The 23,305-nt window shown below is 47.4% G+C and overlaps 1 protein-coding gene across 1 annotated transcript in view; it reads left to right on the forward strand.

The window, feature by feature from the left end:
- The first annotated feature begins 10,564 nt into the window (after positions 1-10,564).
- SSPN (sarcospan) overlaps positions 10,565-23,305 on the forward strand; it is a 39,967-nt gene continuing 27,226 nt past the window's right edge. Inside the window, exon 1 of the mRNA XM_013368514.3 lies at positions 10,565-10,736. The gene's annotated coding sequence lies outside the window, so the exon portion shown is untranslated. The remainder of the gene's footprint in view (positions 10,737-23,305) is intronic.

Below are 23,305 nucleotides of genomic sequence, written 5' to 3' on the forward strand. Positions count from 1 at the left end.
ACCCGACCTGCTGCCACATCACTGCTGCCGGCAGCACCGGGCGGCCCCGCCCCACCGCCCCCCGCCAGCAGGCGCCGGCACCCGGCGGCACCGGGCATCCCACAACTCGGCGTACAGGCCTCCATGCCCCTTCGCCCCCGGGCAACCCCGCACCCCCCTTTGCCGGGTAGCCTGCCAGGACCCCCCTGCCAGCGGAAAGGGGTGGGTGCTGCTGCCCCGAGGAAATGGGATGCTCTTCCCCGTGCCCCGGGCAGAGGCGCTGTGTGTGTGTCCCTGCGTGTGTGTCCCTGCGTGTCCCTGCGTGTGCACGGCGGCGCGGCATGTGCGGCCGTGCAACGTGCGGGGTGTGCAGTGTGTGGGGCGGATGTGTGCGGGGTGTGCGGCGGCCCCGGCCCCACGTGCTGTGCGGAGGGAGAGGAGCCCCCCCCCCACCCCCTCCCGTTCCCTCCCCGACTCAGGGCCGGGCTGGCGTCTTTCTCTCCGGTGTTCGCGGTGAGAAGCGCAGGCGGGAAGTGTCAGCAGAAGCGATGCACAAAGATGTGTTTATAGCACTCCCCCCCCCCCGCCCCAGCCCTGACCGCTTGCCTTTCCTTTGGTCCAGCTTTGCTCCCTCCCTTCCGCAGGCTCCGGCTCCTGGAGGTGGGTGATCCCCCCAGTCCCGGCACGCACTGAGGAAAGGGACAGTTTCGGCTCCCCGTAGCACCTGGAAGGGAATTACCCCAATAAACAGCACGTCCCTTGCAGCCAAAGGGGAGATAAGAGCCTCACATCATTCCTTTCTAACGATCGTGCTTTACAGGTAATAGTATCAGGAGGGTAACTCGTGATGTTTATATGCGGAGGCTGCTGAAACCGCACTGCCCGTGTGTAAAGTGCGAACGAGGTTTTAGGACCAGCGAGGGCTCTGATGAGGTGTTAGAGGCTCCCGCTTGGCAGCAAGGCAAGTGGCACTGCAGGCTTGTATAGCTCCTTCCCTGTTAACCTGATGACATTTTCACACTGTTAGTGCAGTGAAACTGGTAGCTAAAAATAAACAACATCAATGTATGCCACATGCCTATAGGTTATATTTGGGGGTGTCAGAAGGAGAGGCTTGTGGATTGCCACAGAGGCTGCTTGGAGAATCTGCTGCTGGTGAGAAAAGCAAACTGTTACATAGGCTGGACTATATAGACCTGCTCCCTCGGGAAGGCAGATTGCAGCCTGCAAGGGCGATTTGCTGGATGTTAGGATGTGCCAGCAGTAGTTACCCATGCAGGGTGGCATTGGTTGCCCCAAGCTGTGTATCCATGTTGGACATCTGAGATGGAGCTACAGATTCTCTGACTACAGTGGAGAGAAACAAGCACCTTCAGCATGAAATTCCTCTGCTCCTAACTGGACTGGTCTTTGAGAAAGCATCAAGGAAACTGGAGGCACAGCCCAAATAAAAGGTGCTTTACCCTGAGATAGAGCACACATAGACCTTTTGGGGGACTGCTGACTCAAAGGGAGCTTGTAGTCTGAAAGAAAAGACAGTTTCCTCCTGCTGATCGCTCCCATGGACAAGAAAGCAGGGCTTTGCATGGTTTCTGCAACTAATATATGGAGTGGGGAGCAAGGGGTGAGCATTTCTGGAACATCTGGAGCAATTCTGGAGTATCTTTGCCAGTTTCATTCTCTCTGGAAAAACCTGCACATTTTCAAATTATGGAAACAATGTCTGGAGTGAGACTCAGCTTCTAGGAAGAGAAGTCCTAATTCTGGGATTCCTCTGGAACCAAGTGGGAATGGAAGTCGAAAATGACCAAAAGATGCAAAACATGAGTTGAGACAGCTGGAGGCTTCACAAAAGGAGTTCAAGCAACATCTGGAAACTTGTAAGAGAGGTTTATAAGAGGTGACCTGCAGACAAGGATAAAAGGCTTCTGTGTCCAGAGAGACTGCAAAGTTCTCCTGGAAGATTCCCAGCTTAAAATGGCAAGATGGATCAAAGAGGTGATCAGCAGCATGACTATCATGGAAAAGAATGTTGTCCAGAAAGTAGGAGGCACAAGAAAAGCTTTGGCCAATTTACAAGGCAAGATGAACCACAGCAAAGAGTTAAGAAACTGAAAAAATCACTCAGAAAAAGGAAATCAAAGGTTTGCAGGTCATTACAGGAAAGAAAAAAAACCAAAACAGCCTCCTGCTGTAGACAAGGGCTAGCCAGAACACCACCTACTGCCAAGTGCTCACCACCATTTTCAGTCTGCAGGAGGAGGGAATCAGACTGTCTGTCCCAGCTGAATCAGTGCAAAGGCTTTTGAGGAGAATACATTTGGGAGGTTTATTCAACTCAGTCTGTAACCCTAGTGTAAGGGAATGGCTCTGAAGGAGGGTGCCCAGGAGCCAACTTGATGGGTTAAGTTCTTATGGCAGTCAGTACTTGCCTTCAGGAAAAAAGACTGAATTATCTAGGCAGGCTGTATGACTAGAGTCAACCATCAAATTAGAGAGAGCTGGTCATCCACATGCTACAAAGGTGGGGGGCAAAGAGAATTCAGCTGAAGGATCTGGATAATTTTGTTTGAATAACAAGATATTACTGAAGACTTCGAGGGTAAACTGTACACTGCCCTATTAATAGATTTCAGTTGTGGAGTAACCAGATTAAGACAAGGGGGGAAAAAAAGAAGCAAGAGCATGTAAAAACCTGAGCTGGGTCAGAAAAAGGTCCAGCTGTTCCAGAGTCCAGCAGAAGATGCCTCAGGAGAAGCAGATAAACAGAGCGTGCACATAAAGAAAGCTCCCCAGGCCAGTCTCCCAGGCCCTGGTGGCCTGTGGTGCACAGACTTTCTGAGCCAGAAACGATATCTCTGTGTTTAATGGGAAGCCAAAGACTCCGTGAGAGGTAGAGGAATTTGCCAAAGTGCTTAAATCACGGGCTGCAGCAGAGCATTGGGCCAGGAAGCAGACACCGGTGAGAAGTTGGTCAGTCACCAGGAGTCCTGTCAGCACAGCTCTGTGGCTAATGCAGAGGAAAGAAAAGAGGACTTTCTATTTCAGAGTGTTCCACACATACTTAATGTATGTAAAACGAGCGAGACAGCGACCATGCAAAAATGCAGCTGAATTCAGAAGCAGAAATAAAATAACCTGACTGTGGGAAGGTGGTGGGCCAAGAGAAGACTCAATGTGCAATGAAGTCTTCACACTGTTGCAAAATGGAGGTAGATCCAGCTTGGGAGCAGAGTCAGGACCACATATTTGTGCAGGACTCATGAAAACCTTACAAGGGAGATGCTGATCACAGAGGCTTTCCTAGGCCATGTGAAATGGGTGATATTAACAGAGATGACCCAAAGTCTACCAGGGCAGCCAAGCTAGACTGGCACTTGAGCTAATGGTGAGTGAGCTAATCAGCTTGAAATGGAGTGGTGACAGGAGAGCGTGAGCACTTCCAAACCTGGGAAAGTCAGATTGGTGAAATGGGCACTGGAGCAAAAAGTCAGGCGTGATGTTATCCTCAGTGCCCCGTGGCTCTAGCTGTGTGATAAACACCAGGAACTGTGCTTTACCCCATCCGTATGAAAATTCCCTTTAAAGACACATTTCAAGTAAAGCAAACTATTTGCAGGTAGCTGATCTGTGATGAAAAGCTGTCCTGCCTCCTGGGGCAGTAAAAAATAAAGGTAGCTCCACTCTTGAGATTCTTCCAGCCCTGACTGATGGGAGGGTCTGAAACCTGCCTGGAGACCTGGGGGCTTCAGAAATTCTTACCCAACAGATCAGCCAGATCTTATGGATGTGAAACAGGAATGATCCCCATCTGTCTGCTGGATGTTTTCCAGGAGCAGCAGCCAGGAAGAAGTAAAACAACCTTCACCCTAAGTCCCCCCTCTGAAGTCACTGGAAAGAAGCTGTGTCTGTGAATGAAGATACCTTGGATGATACCATGGGGTTCAGTTTGCTCACTCACAGTACATCTGAAAGCTGTATATTGATGAACAGAAGTGGAACTGAAAGATGGGGAGAAGTGCTTTCTTAGCTAAGTTCGAGCTGGCAATTTAGTGATGGTCATGGGCTTTCATAATGCACCAGTTACACTGGAGAGGCAGGTAGGAAAGGTATGGCACACCACACCAACAGGAGTTCTTGGATGGCCTCAGCCTTTCAAGAGGTTTGTTGTCCTCAGGCTATTTATGGGTGCACATCGAGACCTTTGAACAAGAAGTGGTAGGTGCAGTTACACATGGTTTGTGATAAGTTCAAGGCTGACAGTCTGTAGCTGGTCCCAAAGGAAAGGAGTTGTTTGAAAAGCAGGTAATTTACGTCTGCCACACAACTGGTGATTGGGAATTTCCACTGAATAAAGCAAAACTGAGACTACATGAGCTGACCTGCTCCTCAGCCACTCACAGAGGTGCAGGTTGGTAGGACTCTGCTCCTGTTACAGAATCTCTCTTTGTAGATTTGCTAACATTGCAAAACCCTTGCACAGACAAGGTGACAGAGGGAGAGCATTTCAGTGGCCAACAGAATGAGATTTAGCAGTTTCAACTAGTGCAATTCTTGCCAGTGGTTAAATTTACTGATAAGTTTCGTTGGTATTTGCAGAACACCATAGTAAGGGTAGACCATGCATCCCTGCAAAAGCTAACTCTGTGGGCCCAGGACTCCCCAATGCAATTTGCCTGAGCATTAAAGAAAATTACAGCTTTTTACCTGCACAGCTAAACTACATGTCTGGGCATAAAAGGAGTAGTGGTGATACCTGGTTCAGGCAGCAACTTTGGGGCTCAGTGCAGACAATGCCATGGGTGCAAAATGGAAGAGTTGATTCTTCAAGGGGATGGATGCAGAGAAGGAGATGCTTGTTTCCTCTTTTACAACTTGTAGATGTGAAAATGCTTTTAGTTAGCCCAGTAGAACTGAGGAACAGCAATGTCAGGGAGGGAGTGTGGGTTCCTGAACCAGTCCATGCCAGAAGGTGCATCACAGAAAGGATACAACTAGAGAATGAGCTGGGAAACTCAGCTGTCCTGGAATGAGATATACCTTTGGAGCACAGTGAAGTGTATCTTTGGAATACCAAGGGAAAGCCATTCAGAGAGTTTGGCGCTAAAGGTGAAATACTGCATAGAACTTATAGTGCATGGAAACAACCTGTTAGGTGATGTCTGGAGCAGGAGGTACTGCGATTGTTATTTTAAAACTGGCAAATGTTTTGAACCATACTGGCTTTCTGTACATTTCCAAAAAGGCTTAGCTAAGCTAAGGGAACAATCATATTGGGTAAGCTTCAGGAAGGATGTAGAAAATGTGTGCAGGAGATGAATACCCTTATTGCAAATAACACTCCCACAGAAACACAGAGAGACACCATGAAATAATATCTCACAGAGTCATTTTATTAATAGGCTGCATTGCCTGATGTTCTTGGGTTTCTGTCTGAAGCAGATTCTGGGAGCTGCAGACAATTTCACAAAACGCCCTGAAGCTTGTCTGTTAGGACACTAGTGCCAGATGTCCAAGTGAAAGATGTCCTCTCCCTCCAAGTCCTAGGAGGTATGGGAGGATTGCACACAGCTCAAGGGATAAACACTGAATACAGAACATTTCAGCAGATCTGTGAGGTGCTTGGAATCCCTGAAACATCTGCATGTGACCACAGCCTGAAGGGTTGGTGGGATGTTTTTATGCAGACTCTTCCAGTCAACTGGCTTGCTCCTCAGAACTACACCAAGTGGTAAGACCCAGCATATTCAGTTCTTTTGAAGGCCTCAGGAGTAGTGAAGCACTTCCTCACCATTTTGGTGAAAGGTGAAAGAACTCCAGCATGCCTTCTTATGGAGTTTTGGGAGAAGAACAACAAAGTACGTGTTCTTTTTTTTTTTTTTTTTTAAGTGGATATCTAGGATATTATCCAGTCTTAGAAAAAGCAGAGTGTGAATCTTAAAAAGGCTAAACCTAGAGCAGCACTGTAGGACTCACTGTATAAGGGCATAGAGTACTGACCTGGATATTTGTGGTGGCATACAGAGTACAGTGGGGTCATGAAACAAAATCCAATGCTATCATGAGGCCCCTGAGAAGATGTACTAGGGCAAAACATACTGGGGAAACAAAACTTCAGGGTTTTACTCTTCCTCTGCTCTTCCCTCCCTGCAAAAAGTAGTTGTGAAAAGCCGAGGCTGGAGAAGTTGAAACACCAAACAGGCAGAGCCTTGCAGGCAGGCTGCAGCAACACTGGGTGCAACTCAAGAGCACTCAGTGAGTAGCTGCCTGGAAGGGAGTCAAGGAGCAGAAAACTACGAGGAAGGGAACTACAAATATTTTGGATTAGCGATAGGGAAATAATACCTTACTGAAGTGTACTATGTAATTACAGGTAAGTAAGAATATGTCACTCATCACTTCTTAAATGATTTTTCCTCATTCTCCATGTGGTGGGTTTATTAGAGCCTTGTCATTTTGAGCTTCTTCAGGATGAAGGAGGTGGCTGAGCGGGCAGGTGTGGGAGTAGGGCATGAGTCCAGCTAAAACCAAGGGTTCCAGACAGTCATGTTCCTCTATGAAACAGTAACCACCCCATCCCAGGCACTTGGCTGCAGACAGGTAAGCATAGTGAGAGTTTTTGGGTACCTGTGCTACTCAAAGCAGGCTGGCTCTGAGGCAAGAGCCAGGCTTCTGTCATACAAGTCCTTCTGGGTTCAGGGAAGAAGACTTGGTGTGTTTTTTATGAACCAGGACCCTAGTGAGAGAGCCTCTAAATTCATAACCAGTATCTCCTCCTAGCTGGGATAATTTTCAAGAACCCAAATTTTTGGTTTACCTTTGGGAGCAGGACACATAATAGTGCTTTCTCTGCCTTTTCGATCGTAGACCTTCTGCATAAGATTATCCTCAGTCCATCCTGCCTATCCTCTTGCTACATGACAAGGGTGTATAAGGGTGTACAGGCCTGGAAGGTACTGGAATGTTGAGCTTTTTAGCTGGAAGGACAGGAGGGGAAATCAGGAGATTTGTTTATGTTTGACTGATTCTGTCACCACCCCATATCTATCTGCAGTATGCAAACAAGAAGAAGCCCTCTACATTGTATTGAGAAACAGGTAGCACTGGACAGACACGGTGAACCTGCTGGCCTAGGATGGGTACCAATTGCAGTCAAACCCCAGCCCATAAGCAGAATAGTGCAGAGCTCAGCGTAGACGCTCAAGAAAAAGGACAGGCATGTTTGACGATTGTTATAAACCTGTCGTCCCAGAGGGATGGATAAGGCAGCCCATAGAGCCATCCTAGCTTGTCAGGAGGTATCCAGGATACCTCTGAACCTTGTACTGACTGGGAAATACCCCTTTGACCATTGTGCCCAATTTCCCTACTCCCTCTGAGTTGCCCTGTGCTACCAGACCAGATGGCAGGGATGGTCTCCTGTGCCAGTGGTGCTCCCTGTGCTGTGCAGAGCGTGGAGAGCTACCCCACAGTGTGTGGGGCTCTGAAGCACTTGCAAATCCTGCTGGGCAAGGCCTGCTTGCCTGCAGTGTTGTTCATCTCCCCTTTGCTTCACCAGGCTGCTGCTGCTGCTGCTGCAGCCCGGGCTTGAGCACCGGCTCTGCGTGGCACCTGGCTGCGTGCGAGCAGTGGCGGTGACAGGCCTGGCAAGCCTCCCTTCTTCACAGGGAGACTCTCCTCCCCTTGGATGAGCAGGTTTCCAGACAGACAGCTCCCTTTTATGAGGACAGATTTCAGCAAGGCTCTAAAAAAACCAGCCTCGTTTAACTCGTCTCCCAGTCTTGTCCTCTGTGTCCTGCTGGGGAGGTATTGCGTGATCCCCTTTAAGCTGTCGGCAGCCAGGCTTTCAACGTGGCAAGGGGGCCGGGCTGTGTCTGGGCAAATGTTTTCTTTCTGCGGTCAGAAAGCAGGGCTGGGCAAAGGCGCCTGTGCCCGAGGCACATCCTGACAATGAGCCTCTGCCCACCCAGGCCATGCTGGGTCCTGATCTCCCACGTCGATGGCAGGGACAACCAGGGTGGCACCGATGCTGGGTCTTTCCCAGGAGCAGCGCTTTTCCCTTGGGAGCAGCAGGGACCCTTGCACTGGTGGGGAGGAGCCCTCTGTGGTGGGGAGGAAAGGAAAGGACACCAGAAAGAGAGCCTGGGGTGCGCTGGCAGGATGGGGACACATTTGTGCCACCCACACAGCCTGTTTCTGAGGCACACTGGCACCCACTGTCTCCGGCAGCTTGGCTTGGTGTTGATGCCCTGCTAACAGGCGGTGGGCAGCCTGTGCATCCCAGCGTGATCACAGGGGACTCCTGCTCTCAGGCAGACATTGCTGAGGTTGAAGTTGTATCATTCCCACCCCCACCAGACACATGTACACACCCCACAACCATGAAGGTCCAAATCATCTTTTCGTGAAAATTACCTTACATGCCAGGCCCCAAAGTGCAAACCTGCCATGTCTGCTGATGTCCTTGGCAAAGAGCAGAGGATTAAATCACCGAACCCAAGGCCACACTTCAGCATGTACTCATTAAAGCTCACGAATTTATGTCACGATTGGAAAAGGTCCATGGTATGGAAAGGTCAGTGTTTTGTTTTATTGTCCTTACTTTACTGCCCCGAACAAGGTGCGAGGAGGAAGCAACAGGGGTGCAGGACTTCTGAAAATGAGCAGGTGAGGTAGGATGTCCAAGCCAGGGAAAGCAGCAGGTGGTGCTCATCACACCTCCTCACGTTCAGAGCAGGGTAGGCAGCAGGACCCCGTGAATCTCCTCTGCCATGAGGAGGGGAAGGCATGCAGCCATTTCACCACTTTCCTCAAACTTCACTCTGCGACTTTTTTTAAACAGTCATGGCTGAAGTTCAGCTCACAGAGCTCTTCACAGTGGTCCAGGTCTTTGCAAGGAAGTCTTGATTGTGGGCTTTGCCATACAGCACAAGCCCCACTTTGAAGCCCCCAGTGTGTGAAGTCTCAAGCAAGACAATAAGGCCTTGGCCCAAACGGTGCTCCCTGAAGAGCGAAGGCACCATGACGTACAAATACTGGTACGTACCCTGTGAGCTGGGCTGAGGTGGTGGGAGCTCAGCTGGGCAAGTGGTCAGGCAAGCAGGACTGCTGCCACATCCCTGTTCCCCAGCTCCACAAACCTAATAGTGAAGGAGACAAGAAAGCTTGGATTTTTTTTTTTTTAATTGCTTTCCCATTTTGCATGTTAATATTGTAATTCGTGTTCTGTTTTGGTGTTTTGTTGTTGTTGTTTTTTTGTTTGTTTGTTTTGAAACACCTTTTCTCAGTGTAGCCAAAACCATTTAGAGGAGTTTCCCAAGGCATCTGTATGCCAGGGAGCCCGTGTGGGTTTAGATGTCCCATAACACTGGCTCTGCAGGAAGGGATGGGAACTGGGTGCTAGCACTGGTGTAATGGCGAGTCTTCATCTTCTGTGGGGCCAAAACAGACCAAAGTGTCATCAGTCCATCCTTCCCCAGGAACGCTAGCCCCAGTGGCTGCTTTCTTAGCCTCCTTTCTGGGGTTGTCCACTGGAGGAATCTCTTCAAAGCACTTGGACGCATCTCAAAGTGGCAAAGTCCATGCTGGCAGTTTGAGATCTACTGGTACCAGCAACGGATGCCAGAATCAGGCAGATTTCAGATCCATGTCTCTATGCCTGTAGAATTCAGGCCAGCTAAGAAGTGGAGACTTTCTCAGCAGAGGGAGGAAAAAGAGCCCTAGATGCCATGTTGACATTAATCACCCTGCTTATGCCACTGTCTGGCAGCCGAAACCCTGGCAGTGTGACAGCTGCTGGCAGTTTCCACCCTGGTCCTGCATGCAACATGGTGCCTCAGCGATCTATAATAAAAGTTTTGATTATTAGGGTGAAATTGGTCATAAAGAAGAAATAGAATGAAATAAAATGAAAGTGCAGCTATCAGCTTCCCTTGAGTTTAGCTTGATCTATTTTAATTTAAATTGAAAATGTCACATAACTTATCTATAACACTTTAAAGCACTAGTCAGGAGTGTGTTGCCAATGTCAGATAGTGGCACGTTTTAGCAGTAGCATGATTGACGTAAAGCTCTTTAATACACACAGAAAACCAAACTTCAAATGCTCTGCTAAGAAAAACATTTGGGCCTCATCAGGAAAGCATAGAGCTAGGGGAAGGAAGAAATGCACACTGCCTAGTGCAGCGGCTCATTGTGTACCTTGGCATCTTTTTATCTGTTTCTGAATGTTCTGAATGGCAAGAATAGAAAACACCCGTTGCAAAGGTGCTGTGAGGTAATTTTGTGCACGTAAAACATTTAGAAACCCCCGGGAGCCTTGCCCACTTGTCATATGGTGACCTCAGGCAGGAGCTGAACATGACAAGCTCCTGATGTCCCTTAATCAAAATGACCAGAGGAGCTTCACTCAAGTGCAACTTGCACCACGGCTCCTGCGAGCAAAAGCTCTCAAGCTGATGGGCTTCTCCAAGACTGTTTTTCTGTTCATGACAGATTGCAAGTGGAATAAAATTCCCACCCCCGCCAGGCGAAGGCTTTGGAGAGGTATGTAGGGTTCATGCTTGAGGAAATCTCCCCTTGTGCAGAGTCGGTGCCCAGCTGACGTGGAGTGTCCCTGCATCCTTGTGCCGTGGCCCTGGGAAGGCAAATCTCTTCCAGCTCCCAGCGGCGTGCTCAAGGTCCCACTCGATGTGGAGAGCACTGAGGACGGTGAGGAGAGAGCCTCTTGGAGAGCGTGGGATCAATATCAAAGCCAGGTATGTGGCCTGATTTCCCACTCAAGGCAGCTGCAGGACGGTGCCTCTTTCCTCTGGAGGGGGGAAGCTCTCTCGCGCGGGTCAGGAAGCCATCATGGAACAGCCAGCTCAGGAAGAGGCCGGGGCCAAGATTTTGTTTTTAACCTGCTTCTTGTTTATTTAAGCCTTTGAGGAAGATGAATAAAAGCAGCCACTGACAGGGGCCGGCTGTGTCGCAATGGGAGCTGTGTGCGCTGGCGGGGTTGCGGTAGCGGCAGCAGCCTGTGTGAGGGCAGAAACCACCTCTCTGGTCATTCGTCAGCCTCCCTGGTTTGCTGGCATCTCGTGCAGGAGCCGGCTCAAAGCAGGTATCCTGAGCACATCCACATCGAGCCAGCAGCAGCCATTTGATGCTGCTGCTTTAGCTGGCTGCAGCAGAGGTGTGCTGCCCACCGGGGAGCAATGAGACATCAGGGCTTCGAAGCTGCCTGGTTCTCCACTGAAGGAGGAATTAGAGGTGTAGATATTGCAACATGTTCTGGCTATTTTGTGCAGAACAGAGGGCTACAAAGATGATTAGGGATCTGGAGCATCTTTCTTATGAGGAAAAACTGAGAGAAGTGCATCTGTTCAGCCTGGAGAAAAGAAGGCTGAGAGGAGACCTTGTAAATATCTCAAGGCTAGATGTCAAGAGGATGGGACCAGACTCTTTTCAGTGGTGCCCAATGATAGAATGAAGGGCAACGGGCACAGACTGAAGCACAGGAGGTTTATTCTGGATATGAGGAGAAACTTATTTACTTTGAGGGTGCCAGAGCACCAGAACAGGCTGCCCAGAGAGGCTGTGGATTCTCCTTCTCTGCAGACATTCTAAACCCACCTGGACACATCCCTGTGCGATCTGCTCTAGGTGAACCTGCTTTGGCAGGTGGGTTGGACTAGATCATCTCCAGAGGTCCCTTGCAACCCCAGCCATTCTGTGATTCTGTGATTTCCCATTGCAGAGAGTGATTGGATCTGGAGGGGTTTGCCCCTAGGGCTGATTGAGCCCTCACCTCCTGTGCGTGCTAGTGCTGCCCGTGCTGCAGGGCTCGCTGCCTCCTGCCCTGAAAGTGGCTGTCCTACAGACTTTCCAGCCCTCTGCGCAGCACCGAGCAATGTAACACTGCCACGTGTTTTGATGCTGCATGTGGATCAGCAACAGATTTGCCATGCCCAGCCGTTTTTGTTACTGTTCACGTTTCCCTCACATCATTCATTCATGCACCCCACTTCAAGCTCCTGTTTTTGCTAAGGATGAATTCCTACTCCATCAAAGCAATGCTTGCCAGTGAGACCAGTGGTCCAGATGTGGGCTGTGGGGGAATGTCCACCTCCTCTGCCCTGTCTGAACCAGCTGCCACTTCCCCTATTGCAATCCTGCAGTGCACTGGTTTGGTCCCACAGTGTACTGGTTTGGGAGTGCGCTGGTTTGGAAACCCCCAGATGTTCCCACCGTGTGCTACAGGAGGTCCTGGCTACATGGGGCTGACAGCCGGACCCAGGACTGGGATCATTTGGCTTGAATTTGAACCAGCGTTTGGCTGTAGAGCTGGGAAATAAACACACAGTTTCCTATTGCAGAAAATGTAGGTTAGGTAGAGGTGTCTTTCTCGGTTGATTTCAAAGAACGGAGGATGAGCGCCTGTTTGAAGTTATCCCAATTTTTAAAAAGGTGTAAATAAGGTGTAAAAATTGGACTAAGTGAGAGTATGACTATGAGGAGGGTTTGAGTGAGGACTGGGGTTGAAGTACGATGCATGGAATAAAGTGAGAGCATTGTGGGTTTGGATCCTCTTTCATCAATAGGAGCTACCTGCTCCTGTTAATCTTATTTTAAAAGGACCTGTAAGGGACCCTTCATTTAACCCACATGGGTCTGTGCATTTCAAAGAGCTCTAAGCCAATGTTAGGATGAATTTATGAAATGCCGTGTCCCCTTAAGAGAATAGATGAACGTGCCGTAATCTATTTGTAATTCTCCTTCCAAGTTTGCTTAGAAAGTAAATGAAGACATTGCAAAAATCCAGCTGACCAAAAAAAAAAAAAAACCAGCTCTGGCCAGTCATTTCAGGCTAAGCTAATGCAATTATCATTCTTATCCATATTGTCATGCAGTTAGTCCCGCTGAGCCTAGTGCTCAACTGTCCTGATTTTTCATCTTAAATTCTCTTTGTTCCTCTTCAAGTATTACTCCTGATTAAGGGCTGCGATTTGAGAAACTTAATGTCAGATTTTAAAGTGACAGTTGATTTTTCTTTTAGCAACTTTGTTTTGTATGGATAAGCTCTTACATTGCATTGACATATTTTTGGCTCCTTTTTATTATATTATACTTTTTGATTTTGTCTGTAGATGCTCTTCCTAATTTCTCTGAGAAGATTGTAGAGCTTGTGCTCTTGGTGAGGGTAATAAAACCCTCTTGCAGGTGTTACCGTGCGTGGTGGGGGGGAGATGTGAAATGGAAACAGGCACCAGGAATGCAAATTCCCACTGCAATTTGGGTCACATGTCCAAAGGGAATTATAATTCCTTACATGCTTTCTCACACAGCACGACACATGAGCAGAGGGATTGCTGCCTTTGGACCAGGCACCCGGCTCATCTACTCTCCTGTCTTGTCACTGAAGGTACCCAGTTGCCAAGTACTGTAAAGCTGGAACAAGAAACACCAGAATGGCCAATTATAACTTGCCTATAGGAAAATATTTTCCTAACCCCAGGCATTTATCACTTGGCATGTCCCCTGAAGAGCACTGGTTTATATCCCTTCTGCATGATTATCTCAAATGAGGTAACCCCAGACATATCCACAACCTTTATAAATGCCCATGCATTTTTTTTCAGACCTCTTGAACTCTTCGTCTCGGCAATCTCCTGTGGCAGCAAATCCAAATCTTGAGATGCACTGCCAAACACATCCCCATTTCCTCCAGCCATTCACTGCTCATTTTTTAAATTAAATCAAACATTCCCATTCCCTTCTACTGAACAATAACCTGGACTTCCTTGGGCTTTGCTTTCTGCTCTCTGTATAAGTCAGTCAGTACCACCTTTATTAATATTCCCTTCTATTCCCTGGTCCACCTTTGCACAAGAGCTTTCTCATAATCTTGAGCAGGAGTTTCTTTGGCCCTTGATGCACAAAACTGCCTGCCCTCCTGGGCATCCCTCTCCCACCTTTACTGGTGGCTCACCAGGGCTGCAGATGTGGTACGAATTATTTTGAGATCCAGCCACAGGGAGCTGCACCGTAGATACAACTGTGCTGAAATCAGGACTTGTCTCAGCTGAGTTACTAATAAGATTTGCTCTTGTGACCCTGATCCAGGCCAACACCTATAGCAGGGACCTCAGCCAGGGTCTGGCAGCTCCTTCCTGAAACTTCAGTTTCACCTTGGCAAGGCCAGGCCTTCCCCCCCTCACTTTCCCCGTGCCACCGAGGCCATTGACCTGCTCGTGGCAGGACTGTTGATGCAGCTGCGCAGGGCCTCACTTGCCCCAGAGACCTCATTTTGCAATAGAAAAACGTAGCCTGAGAATCCCTGATTGTGGGCAACAGTGTGGGATGTCTGCTCTTGTGCGTGTTGGCTGATAGAACAGGCATAAAAAGAGGAACCAAAGCAGGGGAGGGATTTTAAGAGCAATTACAGCTATCAGAGAGAAAAAGAAAATCTAGCACAGTTATGGTATTGTGGCACATCAAGAGCAGTGAGAGAGAGGGTTTGGTTGGCAGCCTCCCTTTGAAGGTGCCTGTGAGAGCAAAACCAGATCATTCAAGTGTCCCCGGTTCAGCTTTGGTCTGTAGCTGCCCAGAGGAGATCTCCTGGGCCATAGCCACCATGCAAAGCTAGCAGGGAGCTGCCATAAATCACCGCTGTCACTGCAGAGAAGGCCCTCTTGTTTCCCGTTTAGGCTGCTTATGCATGCACGAGACAAAAGGTTGTTTTTCCTTTTGCTTTGTAGTTTCAGCTCAAGGTTTGATACTCCCAGAGCAGTGGAGGTCCAAGGGCACGATTCCCCATGACTATGCCCATGTGAAGTGGCCTGTGATTGCAGGAGGTGAATGACAGTCAGAGATAGCACTGACATCATTTTAAGGCTGGGTGAACACATCACAGCTGAAAAAACACTAAGAAATGGCATTTATACACCTTGTACAGTCAACCGAACTATAGACAGTGCTGGTAGGAATGCTTGCTTTTCAAGTTATTCAAGACATCCCATTATACAACCATGTTATCAGTCAGCTAAAGCTTTGCCAAACATTTTGAGGTGATTTTTTCCATGCTGAATGTCTGCCTCTGACTTCTTTGAGGGAAAGATCCAGCCAAATGGGCTTGGCCAAGCACAAGAGGCAGGAGAAGCTGTTTCACACCACACAAAGAGTTTCTGGTGACCTTTTAGCTGAATGACTTGAGCATGCCCCTGCTTTGGAGCAGGATTTGAAATTTGGCAAGAGAGAGCCAGCTGCTGTGTCAGGCATTTGCCATGGGTCTCTCCATTGCCTCCCATCTGAGAAAGCCTCTGTGTTCCCATCATCTCACCATGGCATGGTGCCTCTTGGTTTTACAGCCCCACTAATGAGCTGCAGGGCTGTCAGTATGATGTGAGATGATAGGATTTCTGTCTTTTTGTCACTTGAAAGACTACGTCCAGAAAGTTGTGTTAAAAATGATTGCAGCTGCACAGGGAAATACTGAAAGGTTTAGAAGTGCCAGGATTGAACTGACCTGTGCAAATTCAATTCACTTTCCAAAGCTGGTTTAAAATATCTGTTTCTACTTTCTTCATCCCTTGTAGCTGGCCTTCCCATCTGAAGTCTCAGGTAGATTTACTTACAGTGTATTGATAACCCCCAATCTTTTGTTGCTTTTTTTCAATATAGCTTGAACTGGAAGTGTTTGAAATCAGTTGAGATTTCACAAATGTTACTGTTGCTGTGTATCCTAAAACCGATATTCTTCCTCGCATCTTGTGCAACAATGGCATGAAAGAGATGTTTAGGACTGAGACCAAACTTTTGCCATTAGCCCGATGACTTTTCTGTGGATGCCCGTGAGCCCACGGACTGATGCAGATGTGGCCCAGCTCTGTGATACCCCGAACCACAGGATGCCACAGGAAGGTCAGTGTGTTTTCGGCCACATGGACCGACCCCATCATTATAATTTCTCTCTGTTGTCTGATCACTGCCTCTACCAACACCTTTGACAACTGATATTTATAAAGGAAATACATTCAAGAGTTTTCATAGCAATAGTGCTATGTGAGCAGAGAACTGAAGTTTATATTTCTTTCAGCATTTAAATTTCCTTTCCAATATACAGCTATTAATCCCTCTATAAGCAGAGGACATACACATAAGGGCATGAATGATTTTATGGTGAAGGCACTTGCCTGGGCTCAGATGGCAGGAGAACAACTCCTAGCTCTGCCTCAGACTGCCCATATGACATTGAACAGGCCTAAACCCAGCTCACCAGGCATATTTAGGGGTGTACATCTCCTTGACGTTACTTGGAAGCAAGTGCATGAGTACTCTGATGGATCTGCTACACCGAGGGTCCTCAAGAGCCTAATCTTACAGAAGTCAATTGCTCTATGCCTCAGTTCCTCATTTTGAAACAGCAATACAAGCAGCTGTTGGTTTCTCTAGGGGCACCTTATCGGGTTGTTGAACAATCTTGCCTTGATGTCCTGCATTGTAATGTCACAGAGAGGGAGGGAAGGTGCCCCCATGCCCCACTCCGCCCCAGCTCTCCTTCTTGCAAGTCCCCATCTGCAGGCTTCCCAAACGTGAGTTGCACCCAGCCTGTTCCTTCAGCCAGTCCACAGATCTCACATTATGCATGTCTTTGCTTTGAGGTATCTCAGTCCCCTATTACTCTGTGGCAGAGATTGCACTGTCCTAGCATGAGCTTTCTCTCATTTTTTTTTCTTTCATCATCTGGGTGGGCTCTGCCTCTTTCTACATAGCTGGTGCCCTGCACACCCCATTTGGCTGGGGTCTGTGGTTTGTTGCTTTTCTCTTCTCACACCATGAGACTTTGTATAGTAAGAGAAGAGGCCTGGAGAGAAGGTGGCGTCTTCCTGAGGGACAGATTCTGCATGACTGCAGAATGACATCTTCTGGAATTAAGGACCATTACCAAATACTGGGGAAGCCCAGGGATGCAGTGAGCCGAGATAAGCTAGAATGGGACAGAACAGGTCACTATTTTAACATGGGTCCCAAGGAATGGATAATAATAAATGAATAACAAGAAACGCAGAAGAACAGGAGGGAGTAACACAACAAGATCAACAACTGCATCTTTGACTCTACCGTGCTTGTTAGGAGATTATACTTTCAGTCTTGTTCCATTAATACAGTTTTCTTTTTATTTAATGTACAACCCGATGGGTCTCACAGTTATTACCCATGGGATTTGTGCGGGTGAGGAGCTTAACTGTCTCAGGTATAGTTAATTTTGTGGGTAATACTGATGTGAAGTGAGCAGTGTTTGCAGCTAATTAAAATGCTACACTTTAAAATCATTTTTGCTAATTACTAATATTTAGTAGCACTATTTTCACTGCAATTTCCATGTGGATTTGAACTCTGCTAATTTTCCACTGACTCTCTTGGCACCATTTAGCATATCAAAATGACCATGAAATTAAAAAAACCTTAGTCATTTGACTTCTCTATGAATTAATGATACCAGTAACAAGAAGAAATTTTGGTGCAGGAAAAATATGGCCAAATTCAGGCCCTTTCCCCTCTGTTTCCCCCCAAAAAGGCCATTATGCTACAGCTCTGTCTTATCCAGAGGAGCATAGAAGCTTCTCTGGGCAAAAGCTGTGTTCAGACTGCTGGGAGGCACAGAGCCACAGTTCCCTTACAAACCACACTGTAAGGCTGAGCAGCGAGCTAGTGCTAAATAGCATTCTCTCAGCCTCAAAAGGAGTCAGTATCTATCAAAATTGGTAGCCTGATCTTTTAACTCCCACTCTGGGCACTGGTTGCTGAAACCAAGCTACTACCCCCGTGCAACGTCAGATGCCAAACCACCAGCAGAATGAGCACTAGACCTCAGGTGTATTGTTTCCCAGACCGCACTGCCTGCACCTATAAGACAGAAATGTCCTTTAGAAAGGATGAAAAAGAGAGGGGGAATGTGAGACTTCTGTTTGGAATAAGGGAGAGTGCATTTTCAGCGTCCTCACATCATCACAGCCATCCAAACACACAAATAACATCAGTATGTGAATTTACAAGAAAAAATGCTCAGTAATTTAGCAATAAAATCTCCAAATCAGCCTCCGACAGTCACTCTGAAAAACAATGTAAACACTCAACACAAGAACAATCAAAAATACATCAGTTGTTATTTATTTTTAACAGAAAGGAAAGACTCGCATCCTTTCAGTGAACCCATCTCTACACAGATCAATGTCAGCTCCTCTTCAGTTACTGCTTTTAAATATTTGCATTTATTCCCATTACTTGGGTCTTAGTCACCTAACTGTTGTGATAGCTTTGTTCTACATGCTTCGATTAAATTAAATTCTGTGTCTTTCTCGGGAGCACAGGACAGATCATATTCTGTTCCTCTTTTGTACATCCAGCAGCATCCTACAGCTGGTCCCTGTACACAGCCCTCTCTGGCAGCTCCCCTCCCTCTCCCTCTTCATGAGGAGAGGGGATCCAGAAGTTTTACCGCCCCACCTCCGCTGCTGGATTGCTTGAAGACCCTGTGCACATCATGTAACATTTCCTTACCTGTTAGAGCCACGAAACCGCATCAATCCTGGTGGGATGAGCCTAGCAGCAAGGATTTGTTCTTCTGCATTTGCTTTCCCCACTTGTAAACTGAGCATCATAATACTTGCCTAGATCAAAGGGGGTACGGAGAGAATTAAATAATTAATGTATGTAAAGCACTTTGAAAGATGAAAGATGCTATCTAAGTACAAAGTATTAACTACAAAAAAACCCCAACAACCTGGTTACTGATGTAAGCCTCTAGTTTATTCTCTAAGAAATGCAAGAAATTGAAATAATTGCCACTAACAAATGAAAAGTCAGGTTATGCCAAGCCCTAAAACAGCTGTGCAGGGGACAGAGAGCCTTGCCTCCTCATGTGGCTGAGTTAGGACGCCTGTATAAGCAAGAAGGAGCCAGAAGTGTGCCCGCAGCGGGGATTTGGAAGGGAAGGCACTTCCTGCATCACTGAACTGTCTCAAGCAACCCTGTCAAATGGTACAATTAACAAATTGATCGTGCAATGTCTTACAGCAAGTTGTGTTTCTTGCTGTTCCCCGGCCTTGCTGCTCCAGTGGTCAGAAGCCTTCCTCTGATTTTCAAGCTAAATGTACTCATGGCCATTTGTATCCATTTGTCCTTGTGCCAACATTGTTTTAAGTTTAACACGAGATATTTATAGACCAATCGTGTCCTCTCCAACCTTTAATGTTGTTAGGTTGAACAAGGCAATCCCTTTCAGTTTCCTGCTGTTAAGCAGGGTCTCCAGCTCCCCACCAAGCACCCCATCAACACTTAGTTACACTTGCTCCAGGTGCAATTCATCTTTCTTCAACAGAAGAGAGTAATGCTGCATGCAGCCTCCTCACAGGGTCCACCAGTGCTTGTTCTGTGTCATTAATGCTTTTCAGGCCCATGGTGGAGATACTTGATACAGCTTTGAACACATTTAACTTTTCCCATGGCTGTGCTACGTTGCCGTTTCATAGTAATCCTGTGGCCATCCAAGGCGCTTGAGGCTTTTTATTTTCCCAGAGAAACTCTGACACTTCAACCTTATGTGCCAAACCTTACATTTGGCACAATTGAATTTCATCCTATTCCCATTGTTCCCATCCTCAAGGTCACACAGTTCTTCCTGTTTGATAGACTGGGGCCTCTTGTGCATTGACAAGCATTCACATGTCTGTGTCATCAGGAAATTTCATGATACACTCCTCCCTCTTTTGTGTGACAGGCAAATATTAACTAAAAGCAGTCCTCAGATAATTCCAGTAATGACTGCCTTCCAGATACACTTTCAGCACTTCTTGCTTTCATCTCCCATCCTGCGATGTCTCACCTATCTCACAGGGATGGCTGAGGTTCTTCCAGAAGGAAAGATGATGCAAGTCTGTAGGGCTTGCCAGACCCAACCAGTGCTTTAAAAGCAGTTGTGTCCCCTCAGGGACGTTGCAAAAGAGAGTCAGAGTTGCGAAGCACTGACATTTCATAACAATGCTAAGCCAAGAAAATATAATACTCCGGGTAACTTTGGATGGGAAGTAATATTCTTCAACATCTGCTGGAGCACATGCAGTAATTCTGGCAGTGCAGAGAGCCCCATGTCCTCAAGAACCCTTTCACATGAAAGGTCACCAGTCTGAAAAAACAGAGGACACGAAGCTATGCTGTTCCTGCTGATCAGAGAGAAACTGAGTCCAAGGAGAGGTGGAGTGCAGAGAGAAGGGCCAGGGTAGAGATGGGCAGATGTCAAGAGTCCCAAATAACCTGTCATGCAGCTCTGGCCTGAGTGTCAGGCCTCTGTTTTGCCTGTGATAAGGGGCAGACAACTTTGGTCTTCTACAGAGATGATGTATAGGTGGTTTACATCAGTGCAGCAATGCGGGAAGAAAACTGATGCTGATTTCTGGGAGTAACCAGCTCATTGTGAGGCAGAAGATGATGGCCCAGCATCTAGGCAGCGCTATAGTTGCCAAGAAAAACTCAGAAAGAGACTGGAAGAAGTCAACCCCAATATACTCAGGTTGCCCGTCTCCAGGGAAAATCATGGGCTCCATTTTTGAACCAGCCAAGAACTAGGGGCAAATCTTCACCACACCAAGGTCAGCAACAAACTTGGGTTGGGCTGAAAATGTCAGTACAAGTGCTCAAGTGCTTCAGGGCTCTGAATGCATCTCTCTGAGAAAATCCACCGCTTATGGTGGGGCCTGGTCACAGGAAAGTCACAGCCTCTTGCTTTTGAAAGATAGAGAGCTCTTCAGCAAATTCCAGCTGTTGCCTTCCAGAAGGACCCAAATGTGTATTTCAGGCAACTGCAGTGCCTGTGAGTACATCAGAGCTTGAAGTACAGTTGGAACAGTGAATAACGCAGTGAGACTACCCAAGTGCCAGTGTGAGACCTTGAGCCAGCTGCAGAAACAAAGCCCCAAGTGTCTGTAAATGTCAGAAAGTCTGAAAAATGAGATACAAATGCATATGCACCACAAAATTTGTGCTGGATTTTTTGAAGAGAGCACCTTATTAGAGCTGCCTGTAGCGTTACACCAGCTCAGATGCACTTTTTTTCATGTACCTCTTGAAAAAAAGGCCTTTCTAGTTTCATTAGAAAGCACTGACTGCACGGGACAAGCTGAGCAGGTTTAGCACCCACTGCTATTCAGGAGAGCTCCTCGGCTCCTGCACCGACTGATCCCTCCATTCAGGCTGTGAGTCCCACCCAAGCAGTCAGAGCTTGGGAGTCAGAGCTGAGCAAAGCCAGAGCTTGGACAGCTTCTAAATGTCATCCCTCCACCTGGCAGGCTCTCTTGCGGTCCATCCTGCCCCTTTCTGTGGGCTTTTAGCTCTGTGTTTGGGGATGTGTGAAAGAAATGGAGAGCTGGACAGTGAGAGCTATGCTCTACTTTGCTTTTTCATCCCATCCTCACCCTGTACTGAGACAGAGTCCTACACCCAAAGCCCATAGCAGTGCTTCCCTTCCACTCACTCCCCTGTCACGAGGTGTGAGCACGAGGAGCTGCCCGCTGGGATGGGGGGAGAGGCAATTGCAGTTTCCCCAAGGTAAAATGGAGATTCCAGCCCATGAGGGTGATTCTGCTCTCAGCTGTGCCATCTCTGCTCCAGGTTTGCCACCGTACTGCCATGCCATGGGTCCCCACTCCAGGACAAAAGCCCAGAGGGGCTGGTGAGGTTTCTCTAAGAGGAGAGCTTTGGGCTGCTGAGCCTGGAATGTGGGCATGGGCACTGCTTTGTGGCAGGTGGCATATGCTATTAGGACCCCCAATTATTGCCTTCGCTTGGGAATGGTGAGACTTGTACCTTTAAATGGAAACAACTTGTGTTATGGGACCAGTAAAATAATTATTAAAAAGATTGATTCATATTGGGGTGCCAGTGACAGACATGGCCATAGCAGTGCTGCTGCAGAGGCCTCTTACGTCCTCTTGCGGGGTCAAGCTTCATTTTATCCCTCTCATTAACAAAAAGCGAGAGCCCGTGCTGTGTCCTGGCATAAAGCCATGGGCAGGTTTCCTAGCACTTCTGGGTATTGTTTAAGGTGGCAGCTTGGGCCCCGCATGTGCATGCATGTGTGTGTGTACGTACACATCCCTGTGAGCACACATATGGAACAGACCTAATCGTTATCCTCAGAAAGAACACTAGTAAGAGGATTTGCCTCTGTTTAACCAAGGAATAATTAACAGCTGGTGAGAAGGTCTAATGGCCATAGCATCTTACTAACGTGTTTTGATGGACGATATCCTCCTCAAATATACTTTGAAGAATGAGGACCAGCTTTGGAAAGCGCACAGAGACTGTATATAAACTAGTTGTCTCTCATTTTCAAACTCCTTAACTCTGCTCAGGGAGATGCAAAGGACTCTGGGCTGGTATACAATACTCACTAGAGCATGGCAATGTGTACAACACACCGCAGCAGTTAGCTTTACCTAATACTTCATGGTATCACAGTTTCTCACCTTTATCTGCGCCATTCCAATTTTGAGGGACTGTCAGTTGTAGCATCTAAGGAACAGCTCCAGGCCTCATACAGAAAAATAATAAAATATTTCACCTCAAAGAACCTGCCGTAAGAGTAGAAGGCAAGACAGAAACAAATCACTATGGGCAGCTTAACAACTGGCAAGTTTTCTTAAGGAGATCCCTGTAAATGCCTGGGCCACCTTTTGGGCTCAGGGAGCCACAGCTGGAGGTGAGGAGATCCAAGCACAGAGCACTTAAAGGAGCTTTAGCAAAAGAAAAGATTCAGGAATTTAAATTGATGTGGTACTATTGCTGTGGAGGCTGCAAGGCACAATTTCTTTCTAATCTGAAAGAAGACCTAATTTCTTTTTTATGCATAGATTTACCTTGTGGTCAGATGCGATGGCTGGAGGGAGTAAGACACATTGTTAAATACACACCTGAGTGTGGAGTAGCCTGACATAAAACAACCCCTATTCTACTTCTTTCCACGTCTGTCACCCCATCCAGATAAAATGAAGTGCTTCACACCTTGGTCTTATCCTTAGTAATGCCAAAAGAGCACACAGAGCACACACAAAGAATAATTTGGGTTGGATGGTTCCTCTGGAGGTTATCTGGCCCAACCCAGCACTCACAGCAGAGCCAACAGACACACAAAATGACATGAACTGGCCTCAAAAGAGTGTGTCAAAAACAAGCCTTGCCTACAGATGACCCAAGCTGTAAAAATGGCTGTGTCATAAACCAGTCTGAATTGCGTGTGTCAGACACATATCTAATTGGCCTTGTCTTTTGTGTAATTACACTTTCAAGA

The sequence above is a fragment of the Columba livia genome, chromosome 1, assembly GCF_036013475.1.
Source record: "Columba livia isolate bColLiv1 breed racing homer chromosome 1, bColLiv1.pat.W.v2, whole genome shotgun sequence".
Classification (NCBI taxonomy): Eukaryota; Metazoa; Chordata; class Aves; order Columbiformes; family Columbidae; genus Columba; species Columba livia.